Raw genomic sequence first — 13,152 nt, forward strand, 5'->3', positions numbered from 1 at the left:
AAACGCAATCAGGAAGGGAATTTCATGGGTAGAATTAAAGCTTTCATCCACAGTTGAATTTTTTTTTCTTTTAACAAAATCTAAGCCCTGCTTTAAAGCCTTCCAAAAGAGTCAATAAAACTCATCCAGATTATCCAGGGTAATCTCCCTTACTGTCAACTGATTAGAGCTTTAGTTACATGTGTAAAATTTTTCACAGCAACAACTAGATTACTGTTTAATTGAAAACTGAAGATTATAGCCTAGACATGTTAACACATCAATAAAGCTAACAGAGAGGACCAAATAAATAAAGCACCATGCATAGATTGGAAGATTCTGTATTGTACAAATATCAATTTTCCTCAAATATAGATCTAAAGAAATATTTTTTAACTTGTTTTAAGGTTTTGTTTAAATTCCAATTAGTTAACATCTTAATATCTTTGTAGAATCTGGAAAAATATAAGTTGATTCTAAAATGTATATAGAACTTAAAATGACAAGTCTAGCTAAGACAATCTTGAAAAAAATAATTGGAGAATGAAAACTACCAGATAGCCATATTTACAATCAAGCTATAATAAATAATAGAGTATGGTATAGATAGATTAACAGACCAATAAAACAGAATAAAAAGTCAAAGGCAGACTGACATATGGAAAACTGGCAAAGTTGGTAGCAAAGAATACTGGGGAAATTATTGTTGTATGTATACAACTACTTCACACTATACAAAGATATGTCTAAATGTAAATAATAATAACGCTTCTAGAATATAACAAAGGAAAATACCTCCCTGACCTTCAGGTAAGCAAAGAGCTTCTAAATAAGACTCAAAAGTATTAATTATAATGGAAAATACCGATAAAACTGGATTAAACATAAGAAGTTTGAATAATGAAAAGAAACCATTAAGAGAGTAAAAAACTCAAAATGGGTAAAGATATTTGCAACACATTTAACCAAAAGACAGTTTATGTACAGAATATGTGAAGAAGTCCTAAACTTCAGAGAAGACAATCTGTTCAAAAGTCAATAAGCTTAGACACTTCTGTAAAGAAAATATTAAAAAGCTGTGATGTACATGAAAAGTGCCCAATGTTATTTATTCTCAAGAAAAAGAAAATTAATGCCATTGTGAGATACCAATAAAAAGCTATTAATAAGACTAAAATTAAAAAATAAAGAAAAAAGAAAACGACTGGCACTATCGAATGTTAGCAAGTACACAGAGCAACCACACTCTTTTTTTTTTTTTTAATTTCTACTCCATGTGTAATATAGAGTGATTCAACAATTCTATGCATTACTCAGTGCTCATCATGATAAGTGTTCTCTTAATCCCCTTCATCTATTTTGCTCATCCCACCACCCACCTCCCCTCTGGTAACTATCAGTTTTTCCATTTCTCTGATGGTGAGTGATATTGAACATCTTTTTATGTGTCTTTTGGCCATCTGTACGCCTTCTTTGGAGAAATCTGTTCATGTCTTCTGCCCATTTTTAATTTGATTTTTTTTTCATGTTGAGTTGTATAAGCTCTTTATGTATTTTGGATCCTAATCCTTTATTGGATTTGAAAATATTTTTTTCCCATTCCTCTTTTGTCAAAGATTAATTGACCGTATAATCATGGGTTTCTTTCTGGGCTCTTTATTATGTTCCGTTGATCTATTTGCCTATTTTTGTTCTAGTCCCACACTATTGTGATTACTACAGCTTCATAATATACCTTGAAATCTGGGATTGTGATACCTCCAGTTTTGCAGCTAGAGCTCTTAAACTAGTGTATTGGGAGTGTAAACCTGTACAGCTTTGGAAAATGGTTTGGCAGTATATATTAAAGTTGAATATATTTATACTCTATTCCAAGGTATCTACTCAGTGAAATGCAAATGGATACTGAAATACATGTCAAGAACAATCATAGCAGCATTATTCCCAAAAGCTCCAAATTTGGGGCATTTGGGAAGTTACCCAAATGACCGTTAAACACAGACTGAATACTAAACAATTAAATATTATAAATATGAATCAATTATAATTACTTTGAGATATCTCATCAATGTAATGTTGAAAGAAAGAAGCCAGAGACAGATACAACTTGTTTCATTTGTATAAAGTACACAAAAGTTAAAACTAATCCCTGTTAAAAATAAGGATAGCTGTTACCTGGGAAGAGGGAAGAGGTTAAGATCAGAATGAATGATAAGGAGGGCACCTGAGGTGTTAGAAATGTCTATTTCTTGGACAGAGAATCTGTGGATTTACTTTTATTTAGTTGATAATTATATTGAGGTAATTGCAAATTCACATGTATTTGTAAGAAATATACAGCAAGTTCCTATGCACCTTTTACTCAGTTTTCCCTAATGGTAACCTTGTAAAACCATAATGCAATATAACTACATGGATACTGACATTTATCCAATCTCCCAGTTCAGATTTTCCCACTTTAACTGTGCTATTTATTTGTGTGTCATGTTGTATTTTAACACATACACACATACAATTTTAACATATTGGAGGGTTTGTGTATCTACCGCCTCAGTCAAGACACAGAACAGTTCTGTCACTTAGGCCCTTTCATGTTTTCCTTTTATAACCACAGACACGTCCTTCCACCAACCCATCCCTAACCCCTCGCAACCACTAATCTATTCTCCATTTCTAAAATTAAGTCATTTAAAAATGTTACATAAATAGAATCATAAATCATATGACATATAATCTTTTAGGGTTGGCTTTGATTAAGTGATTGATTGATTGATTGATTGATTGATTAACTTAGCATGATTCCTTTGAGAAACATCAAGCTATTATGTGTATCAATAGTTCTTTTTGAGTACAGTTTGCTTAACCATTCTACCTGTTGAGGGACATCTGGATTGTTTCCAATTCTTGCTATTGAATACAGCTGCTCTTAGCATTCATGTACAGGTTAGACAAACACAGTTTTTACTTTAAAAACATATTACCCATTTTTTCCAGTCTCCATGTTTTCAGATGAGATAGGCACTTTTATTAAAACTCGTATTGCTGTGAAGGTAATGTATCCTTTCTCTCTTCCTGCTTCTTAGATTTTACTTTCCCTTTAAAGTTTTGAAGTTTAATTATCATATGTGTTCACTCAGCTTCTTAAATATGTAAGTTTGTGTCTCTCATACTAATTTTGGGAAGTTTTGGTCATTATATCTTTGAATAATTCTTTATCTCACTCTACTCTCCTCCTTCTGGAACTTTATATCCCTTGTCATGATACCAAGGATGGGTTTATTATCATTATTATTACTACTACTATTACTAGTATTATTATTATTTCACATGTCCCCAAGGCTTTGTTCTTTGTGTGTCCTTTAGATTAAGTTCTGTTGACGGGTGCTCAGGTTCATTGATCTACATTCTGTCATTTCACCTCTACTGGGAATCCTGTTCAGCAAATTTTGTTTTAACTTTATTTTATTTTATTTCTTTTATTAAGGTATTGTGCTGAGGTATAATTGACAAATAAAATTGTATATATTTAAAGTATACAACTGACAATTCCCATTTCATTATATTTTCATAACTATTATTTCTTCACTAAAATTTTCATTCATTTGCTCCATGAGAATATTTTTTGAAGATTTTTATTATAGTTGCTTTAAAATATTGGTCAGATGATTCTAACATCTGTTTCATACAGTGTTGGCATTAGTTGATTGCCTTTTCTCATTCAAGTTGTGATTTGCCTAAATATTGTAGGGTATATGACTTTATATGATATCCTAGAAATTTTGACTATTATGTAGGAAACTCTGGATTCCATTTAAATAATATAGTTTAGCAGGTGATTACCCTGTTAGGGTTTAGTACACAAATCCTGGACTGAACTATGGACTGTGTTCCAATGACAATGTAATTGTCAGATCTTTAGGATGCTATTTTGGTCTGCCTGGTTTAAAAGGGATCATTAGAGTACCCACTGTGTACACTCAGAGGGCAAAAAGTATTTCTACAGTATAGGGCACTTGATGTCTTTTGGTGGGGAAGTGGAATCTGAGACCACAGGAACAGAGACTTCTCTGGATGGGTGTTTGTTGTGGTGGGCTCCCCTTTGCTGGTGGGAGATGGAGAGCACCTTTGGGGCTGGGCATTTCATGTAGCAGGATTCCACTAGCCAGTACCCCTTAGCTACCCTGGTGTTTCTGGGCAGCCAATTAATGTCATTCCTGATATGCTAACAACATCCAGTGAAGATAGCCACCATTAAAGAAGAAATCTGTAGGGTAAACACTGGATGCCTCCACATAAGCACAATCTACTCACCATATTAGAAAAAATGTATCTGTTCATGTTGCTGGTGTGTTTTCCAGACACCTTTTTAAGAGTAGAACCTTGAAGCAAGAAAGACAAAGTCTGCCTTTCAGCAGTGTTTAAGTGCATCTTGTACCACTAAAAGTGCCAGACTTAGTGGAAAACTGCTAAATGTAAGAATATTCCACCTCTCTTTGATATAGAGTTGTGAGAGACTCATCTTCAACTGAGACTCCCAACAATACCAAAAAATACCCCCTCAGTCTTCATATCTTGTAATATACTAATATAAGCAGATGTTAACCACTTACTCTATGCCTTAGACACAGCCCTTTTATAAAATCTTCCAGAAAGCTGAATGAGCTCAGGTCCTTGTTCTAAGGTGTCTGTTTTGGGGGTCAGAGGAAGAAATGATGTCAGGCCAGGTGATCAACTGTCATTTATGGCAGGGTCTAGGCTTAAGCCAGTTGCCAGCTCCTGCCTCTTTCTTTGGACTCAACTGTTTGTTTCCCTGCTGTATTTAGAGAAGCAAACATGCTCACATTAACAAGTTAAATAAAATTGTAAAATAGAATCTGTCAGTCAAAAGTTCAGAAAATAGTTGTAGTTTGATTCTTGGAATACTTGTATTTCAAAATGCACACATATGCAGATAGACCCCATTTAGATACTGTGTATAATGTGAACATGCTTATTTGATTAAAACTCTATTATAAAGTATTCAATTGTCATAAAGTTCTTTAAGTAGTGGCTATGCCAAATTAATTCTCACACCGAAGTATCTGAGCAAAGTCACCCAGTCTACCTCTTAATAACTACATGCTCTTGGGTAAGCCACTCATCATCACTGTGTTTGATTTCCTCCCTTATAACGAGAAACATTAATACATGGCTTGTCAACTTTGCTGAGTGTCAATGAGAATCAAATTGTCTAATATCTTATTAAGATACTAAATAATCCACTGTGGTAATTTTCCATTGCCATCTTTATGCACCCATGTCCAACATCATTGTGTTCTTCTCTTGTATGTGCTTGCCTAGTTTTCTAAGGAGGAAAAGGAGAGATTGACAATTTTAGTTCTGAATGCCAGGTTGCTATCTCACCTAGAATTAATGAAAATACTTCTATGTCACTATAGAAGGTGCCTCCATGTACACACAGTGATGCTAGGAGCCATCTAACATAAATGCAGAAGGAAAAAAATGGAAGTGAAATATTTCCAAATATGGGTTTTATTTTTCCTAAAGAAAGAAATCATAAAGCCTAGCTGACAGCTGTTGACCTTCTTATCAGAGTAGATCTTCTCTGCTCAATCCCATTATAAATGTTATGAATCCAGCCCAAAAGGAGATGTACTATGGCTCAGCACGAAAATTGTTCATTCATTCTCCCTGACTCCTTTGGTCACTAGGTAAGTAAGGGGTCATTATATCACCAGCAGATGGCCCTGCACTGCTCTGCAAGCACAAAATCTTCCATGATGGAAAGAACCTCAGAGAGCCCAATGGATGCTTACAATCACTCCACAACAGCACAAGCTGTCTTGAATAATCTGGGGAGAAGCTGGTGTGGCTCTGCTGTGTACTGCAGGGAAAACGGCAGCTGCTTCAGGGAGCTTGAACAATAAATCACAACTCTTGATGGCACTTGTTTTACTGTCTTTTAGTGCCCTTCTGTCAGTCACCCAGCACCATCATTTAATAGAAGTTCTTCACAGGTCATTAGGTAACTCTAAAAGCAAATCCTATAGATGCTGCCTTATAATCCTGATGTCTTCCAGCTTGGGGGTGCAAGCTTGTGGAGAGGAGAGATAAATAGACCATGGGAGGGCCTAGGTTCAGGCACACATAGAGACCTACAGTGTGGAGTAAGGAAAGGGATTTTGGAGATATTAGGCTAAGATCCATAGGACAAGATTTTGGGCAAAACCATAGAAGTCCACTGGTAGAGTGTGCTCATCACAAGAAATGGATACCCAGGACCCCTGAGGACAGCCCTTTTCTTTCCCCTGTAGGCATCTTATTCCTCTCTTGACAGTCTATCAGTGTACCCACCATGCAAGCAGCCTAGAGTTCAGACTACTTTGAGGCATTTCCCAGTTCTTTCAATATTCATGAAAGATTTTGGTAAGGTTGGTCGTAAGTATGTAGATGTCTAGTATTATGTTCTGTTTCTCCATCATATACACCTTCTATACTATAAGTATGATGAATGAAATGACCACTGTGGGTTGTGCACAGACTTTCCCTTTACCTAAACCCTTGGGAAAATATTGGAAATGCCAGTCCAATTTCTGCTCTTTCTTTCCTTCCCCTGCCTTTTAAAGGACTCTTGATCTCCAACACTTATTGTGTAATTTTTGTCACACAGACTTGGAGGATGGAGAAAGTCAGCATCATGGAGGTGATCACATAGGAAGCTATACTGAGGGAGGCTAGGTCAGTGTTCCCAGACAGAGCTGGGACATGTGGGGAGGACAGAAAGCAGGGTGTCCTGGCTGTGGACAACAAGGAGGTGATGTCATGTTTTGTGTAGGGGCAGGTATGGTGAGTAAAAGGCACTAGAGAAGGTAAGGTATAAAAACAGGGAATTTTATAAAGGGACATTGAATATTGTTGATGTGTAGCTTTTACTCCCCTTTGAAGATATGCTGATGAGGAAGGTTTGTGTTGCTTATTAGCTGAGACTCTAGAACTTGACACCACTCAGAGATAGAATGCTTAGTTCTCAGACCTATTTTCTATGCAAAAGGCAGTATAGGTTTGGGGAGAAGCCATTGTCTCAGTGGAATCCAGGTTGGAAAGGTCCAGGACAGTCTCTGAGGACTCTCATCACCCTGAATATGAGGACCTGTCTAGGCTGGAGATCACCTCTTAGTCAGAGTGGAGGACCTGCTATGATGGGCAGAACCAGATACTTCTGGGGTGTAAATGAAGGGGTAGGGAGAGATGTCAGAGCTGAGAAGCGACTGGTTCCCATGGGGTGAGTCTCATGGAAGGACTTCAGTCATCTTGTCAGAATTCCCTCCAGAAGGCTGCCTGATGTTGCAAAGAGGCCCTGGCAATGAGAAGCTGCAGTGAAGGGAATGCCTTCTGCAGGGCTTCACCAAAGAGGAAGACACCAAGCCTGAGCCAGTCTGCAAAAGAACCAACAAATGCTCCCACGCTAAAGGACTCAAGCCAAAGGCAAACAGAAACAATAGACTCCACACCTGCCATGCATGAGCCATCTGCATATATTCTCCTTCTTTCCATGAGACAATGAGAGAAGTACCCAAGAGCCATCCATTTCCCCTCCCCAGCCTATCCACACCAAAAGTCAGACCCACACATCCATCCTGGACTGGGTGGATGGAAGGGAAGATTTGTGAAGTTTTATTTAAAGCTAAACGGAACATGATAGAATCTTAACTGCAATGGGACTCTTTATCAATCAAAGGTCAGTGACTGGAAAGTCCTGGAAACCTTGATCTACTTCTAAGGCAGCTACTTTGCAATGGAAAGGAGAGGTTCAACCAGTAGTCACTGGAAAACGGTGAAACCATGTTCTAGGTAGAAGCAGAGCTGGCACTCCTAATTACACCAGCTACATTTCTTCTCATGTCCCCCCCACCCCCCTGCATAGGATCATAACTCCTTAAAGGAAGGAACCCTATCTGCATCTTCTCTCAAACACTTGCAGAAGTCTTTACCAGACTGTCATTCTGCAGACATTAAAGTTATCTGACTGTGTCCCCTCGGAACTATGAAGCTTGAAAGCAGAGGCTGTTTTTTTCTGCTGTGTCCCCATCTTCAAGAACAGACCTAGAACAGAAGTGTCACTGAATAAATGCTACCTGGACTGTAGAAATTACAAAAGACAGATATCAACTGTGATGAACTGAATAATGGTCCCCAAAGAAGCCCATATCTTAATCCCTGGACCCTATAAATATGTTACCTTTCATGACAAAAGGGACTTTATAGACATGATTATATTGACAAACTTGAGATGAAGAGATTATTCTAGATTATCCAGGTAAACCTAAAGTAATCACAAGTGCCTTTTTATGAGAGAAGCAAAGGAGCCAAAAAAAAAAAAAAAAAAAAAAGAGATGTGGTGGCGAAACAAGAGGTAGGGGGGATGAGCTTGAAGTTGGAGGAAGGGGCTATAAAACAATACCATGGGCAGTTTTTGGAGCTGGAAAAGGTAAGGAGTTGGACTTCCCCAGGAACTTCTGGGAGGAATATCATCCTAGCCAACACTTTGATTGTCGACTTCTGGCCTCCAGAGCTGTAAAACAGTAAATTTATGCTGTTTGTAGCCACTGAGTTTGTGGTCATTTCTACAACAATAAGCCAATATACCAAGGGACCACTGGAGGTATTGCTACTAAAGACCCAGAAAAGAAAGTGCCTGAAATGTCCTGACACTGGTATTTTGTGCAGCACCCTAAGAAGTAAACAAGAAATAAGGACTGGGACCTGCCAAGCCCCACACTCTCATTATCATGGTAACATTTCACTAGAACTCTGGCATGTGAACATATGCTCTCTGGATGCCTATTTTCTCCCTTAAATTTCTATGACATTCTCTTGTTAGCTTTTTCAAGCATTGTCTTCCCTTATTTCTGTGTTTATGATGGATTTCTTTTTTTTTTCTTCCCTGTGCCTCTGTTTCCTCTAACTGTGCTTCCTGTTTGTTTTGATCTTTGTCACATTACAGGTTATATCAGATGTCTGATGATCCTTGATTTTCTGCTTGTATTTAAAAGTAAAGAACTGAAAAGCCTCCAGGGAGTTCTGAACACTATACCACAGGGTTGTGAACCTTGACACTGCTACTGTTTTGGAAGCAAGAAGTTAAGGGAATCCAGTCCCATGGTGAAGCAGTCCATATGTCAGCCTTCCAGAACATACAGCATAGAACACAGACCAGGGAAGGGAGAAGAGTGGATGGGGGCAGAAAACAGATGATAGCCAACATAGGTATCTTCATTCCCATTTTCAGAGAAGAAAACTGAAGATCTAAGAGATAAACTTGGCCTAGTTATAGCTAGTAAACAGCAAAGAAAAATTTAATCTGGGAGGCCTACATGTATCTGAGAGTGGAGCTCTTTTACCTCTAATCTGGAACAGAAACACTGAGTACATGGAAGGGATATTTGAGTATACATATTTCATTGACTGTATGAAATTCAGCTTTGGGTTTAACTCACATTATTGAGCATTCACTACATCTAAGGCCCAGACCCTGATATTAGGTGAGCAGCTACTGCAGGCAAGGCACACTCAGTCCATAATCTCACCATTATACCACACAGTCTATTAGACTACACACTGCAAGGTGACTGAAGCCTCCTTCTCTGCAGGGGACATGAAAAACAATTCAACATCTCCCCTGGATTTCTAGACAATGTTAAACTCCCTTGTCCATCAACTGACAAATGGATAAAGAAATTATGGTTTATATACACAATGGAATACTATGTAGCAATGAGAAAGAATGAAATGTGGCCTTTTGTAGCAACATGGATGGAACTGGAGAGTGTTATGGTAAGTGAAATAAGTCAGACAGAGAAAGACAGATATGATATGTTTTCACTCAGGTGGATCCTGAGAAACTTAACAGAAGTCCATGGGGGACGGAAAGAAAAAAAAAAAAAGAGGTTAGAGAGGGAGAGAGCCAAAGCATAAGAGACTCTTAAAAACTGAGAACAAACTGAGGGTTGATGGGGGGGTGAGAAGGGGGGGTGATGGATATTGAGGAGGGCACCTTTTGGGATGAGCACTGGGTGTTGTATGGAAACCAATTTGACAATAAATTTCATATAAAAAAAAAAAAAACTCCTTTGATGAGCCTCCATGACCAGGTACTATGTGGTCTCCTAAACCTTCCATTTCATTTCCTTGTCCTAGTCTGTGTTCTAACTGAAAGTAAGCAGCTTTCCTCCCAGAGTCTCTTGCTCAGGACAACCTCCCTTCTTTCTTGCTTACCTGTCTCAACCTCCAGGAATCCATGTTCTCACGGCACCCTCAACTTCTTACCACCTAATATCAGTTGAACACTGTTATTATTGTTTCATTTTCAATCTCATACTTGAATGACTTACCCACTTCCTCTCACTCTTTTCCAGCTTCTTCAAGCATCATGCTGATATGCTGGTATCCCATGTTCAATTCCTACTGGGAAACCATGTGCCAATTATATCCTCACAAACACTGGTCTGCCGGGTGACTTTACTTTTTCATTTTCACATAATGAATTGGCAGATTAGTTTACTCATCTCAACCTACAGTTCATGTGGGGCATCATCTAGTATCCCTTCAAACCTAAAACTTCCTGCGTCACCACCTGAAAGGTGGCGAGAATTGGCCAGCCTCCTCCAGATACAGCTCTTTCCCAGACCATTCTTATGTATTTGCTATGTGAATTCAGGTTCAGAGGGCCATGTACTTGCTGTTAAGAAGTATGACTGCTTTGCTAATGGTGATCTTGTATCCTACAGTCTTGCTAAACTTGCTTATTATTTTCTCAGGGTTTTAGTGTATTCCTTCAGATATTTTATATATCAGATTGTATGATCTGTGAATAAAAATAGTTTAAATTCTTTTTTTTCCCAATATGGGTGCTCTTCATTTTCTTTCCTAATTCCTCTGTCTAGAACCTCCATTAAAATGTTGAAAAGAAAAGGCAAGAGTGGACATCTTTGTCCTCTTCCTGATCTTAGGGAAAAAGTGTTGTTTTTCATCATTAAGTATGATGTTAGCTGGAGGTTTTTCATAGATGTCCTTTATGGGGTTGAGGAAGTTCCCTTTTATTCTTAGTTTGCTAAGTGTTTTTGTCATGAAATTGCATTAGATTTCATTAAATACTTGTACTGCATCTATTAAGAAAACGGTGTGGATTTTTTTCTCCTTTATTCTGTTAATATGATATGACATGTGTTGATTTTTGTATGCTGAACCAACCTTGCATGTAGATATATCCAACTTGTTCATTGTGTATAATAATACATTTATATACTACTGGATTTTGTTTGCTCATATTTGCTGAGGCTTTTTACCTCTACATTCATGGGAAGTATTAGTCTATAGTTTTCTTTTCTTCTAATATTTTTCTCTTGTTTTGTTATTAGGGTAATACTGGTCCCAAAACTGAGTTGAAAGTGTTTTGTCCTCTTCTGTTTTTAGGAACAGAGGTAAAGTACTGGTATTTAAATATTTGGTATAGAATTCAGGCCATCTGAGACTATTTTTTTCTTTATGGAATTGTTTTGGATTGACAATTAAATTTATTTACTTGCCATAAGTTTATTCAGATTTTCTATTTATTTATGAGTCAGTTTGGGTACTTTTTATCTTTTTCTCTTGTTTTGTTTTGTTTTCCAGGAATTTATTTGGTCATTTCTTCTATTTTTTCCCATTTCTTCTGAATTACCTAATCTTTTGGCATATAGTTGTACATAGTAGAAATTATGTGTGTGTGTGTGTGTGTGTGTGTGTGTGTGTGTGTGTTCATTTTCTTTCTCACTTTCACTCCTGAGTTTGGTAACTTGATACTTCTCTCTTTTTTCTTAGACAATATAGCTTAAAATTTGTCAATTTATTAAAGACAAGTTTTTATTTACTTGATATTCATTATCATTTTTCTTTTCTCTATTTCATTTACTTTCACTGTAATGTTTATCATGGGCTTCATTCCTCTTGGTTTGAATTTAATGCATTCTTTTTTCTTCTAGATACGTAGGGTGGAATTTTATGTTATTGATTTGAAATTGTTCTTCTTTTTCAATATATGTATGTATAGCTACAAATTTTTCTCTGAGCATTGCTTTTGTTACATCCTATGAGTTTTTATATGTTGTGTATTCATTTTCATTAATTTCAAAGTATGTCCTAATTTCTCTTATAATTGCTTTTTTTTACGGATTCTCTGTTTATGAGTGTGTTGTTTAATTTTGACATATTTGTGAATTTCCCTAATTTCCTTCTGTCAATTTCTAATCACAGGTGGTCAGAAAACATACCCTGTATGCTTTCAATATTTGTATTTTTATTGAGGTTTGTTTTATGTCCTACCATATGTTCTATCCTAGGTAATGTTCCATGTGCACTTGAGAAGAGTGAGTGTTTTATCATCATTGGACTATATTCTACAGACGTCTTGTGTTTACAGTGTTGTTAAAGTCCACCATTTCCCTGTTGATCTTTGTCCCAGTGGTTCTATCCATTAAATGTTAAGTTGTCTATTTTCCCCTCACTTCTGTCCATTTTTGTTTCATATATTTTGAGTCTCTGTTGTTATGTGCATATATATTTAGAATTGTTATATCTTCTCTGTGAATTAAACTGTTTATCATTATGAAATATTTCTCTTTACATTTTGTAATTTTTGTGTGTTTACTGTAAAGTCTATTTTTTTTCTGATATTGGCATAACCATTCCAGCTCTCTTATGCTGCTATTTACATGGTATATCTTTCTCCATTCTTTTAGTTAATCAACTCTTTTGTATCTTTGTATATAAACAGTGTCTCTTGTAGATAACACAGAGTTGACCCTTGTTTTACTACTCAGTATGAAAATCTCTATCTTTTGACTAGATTATGGAATTTCTTAGCATTTAATGTTATTATTGACATGGTTGGATTTATAGGCGCCATTTTTCCTTTTGTTTATTTTTATGTATCTCATTTCCCTTTTTTCCTCTGCTCCACCTTTATTACTACTTTTACTTACATGGATTTTTTTTACTGTAATACTTTAATTTCTTCAGTAATTTAGCCACTTCAGGTCGTACTGTGTATATCTTAATTTAACAAAATCCATTTCATAATTATACTAACTTATTTCCGGTTACATACAGCAACTTTACTTCTATATAGTTCCTTCC

The 13,152-nt window shown here is 36.7% G+C and overlaps 1 long non-coding RNA gene across 1 annotated transcript in view; it reads left to right on the forward strand.

Annotated features, from left to right (window-relative positions):
* Positions 1-12,627, forward strand: part of LOC147578384 (uncharacterized) — a 48,745-nt gene extending 36,118 nt beyond the window's left edge. Inside the window, exons 2-4 of the long non-coding RNA XR_015254255.1 lie at positions 8,984-9,813; positions 11,397-11,459; positions 12,357-12,627. This is a non-coding gene — a long non-coding RNA (uncharacterized LOC147578384). The remainder of the gene's footprint in view (positions 1-8,983; positions 9,814-11,396; positions 11,460-12,356) is intronic.
* The last annotated feature ends 525 nt before the right edge of the window (positions 12,628-13,152 follow it).

This window comes from Puma concolor, chromosome C1 (assembly GCF_028749965.1).
Source record: "Puma concolor isolate L17-30 chromosome C1, mPumCon1.1.hap2, whole genome shotgun sequence".
Lineage (NCBI taxonomy): Eukaryota > Metazoa > Chordata > Mammalia > Carnivora > Felidae > Puma > Puma concolor.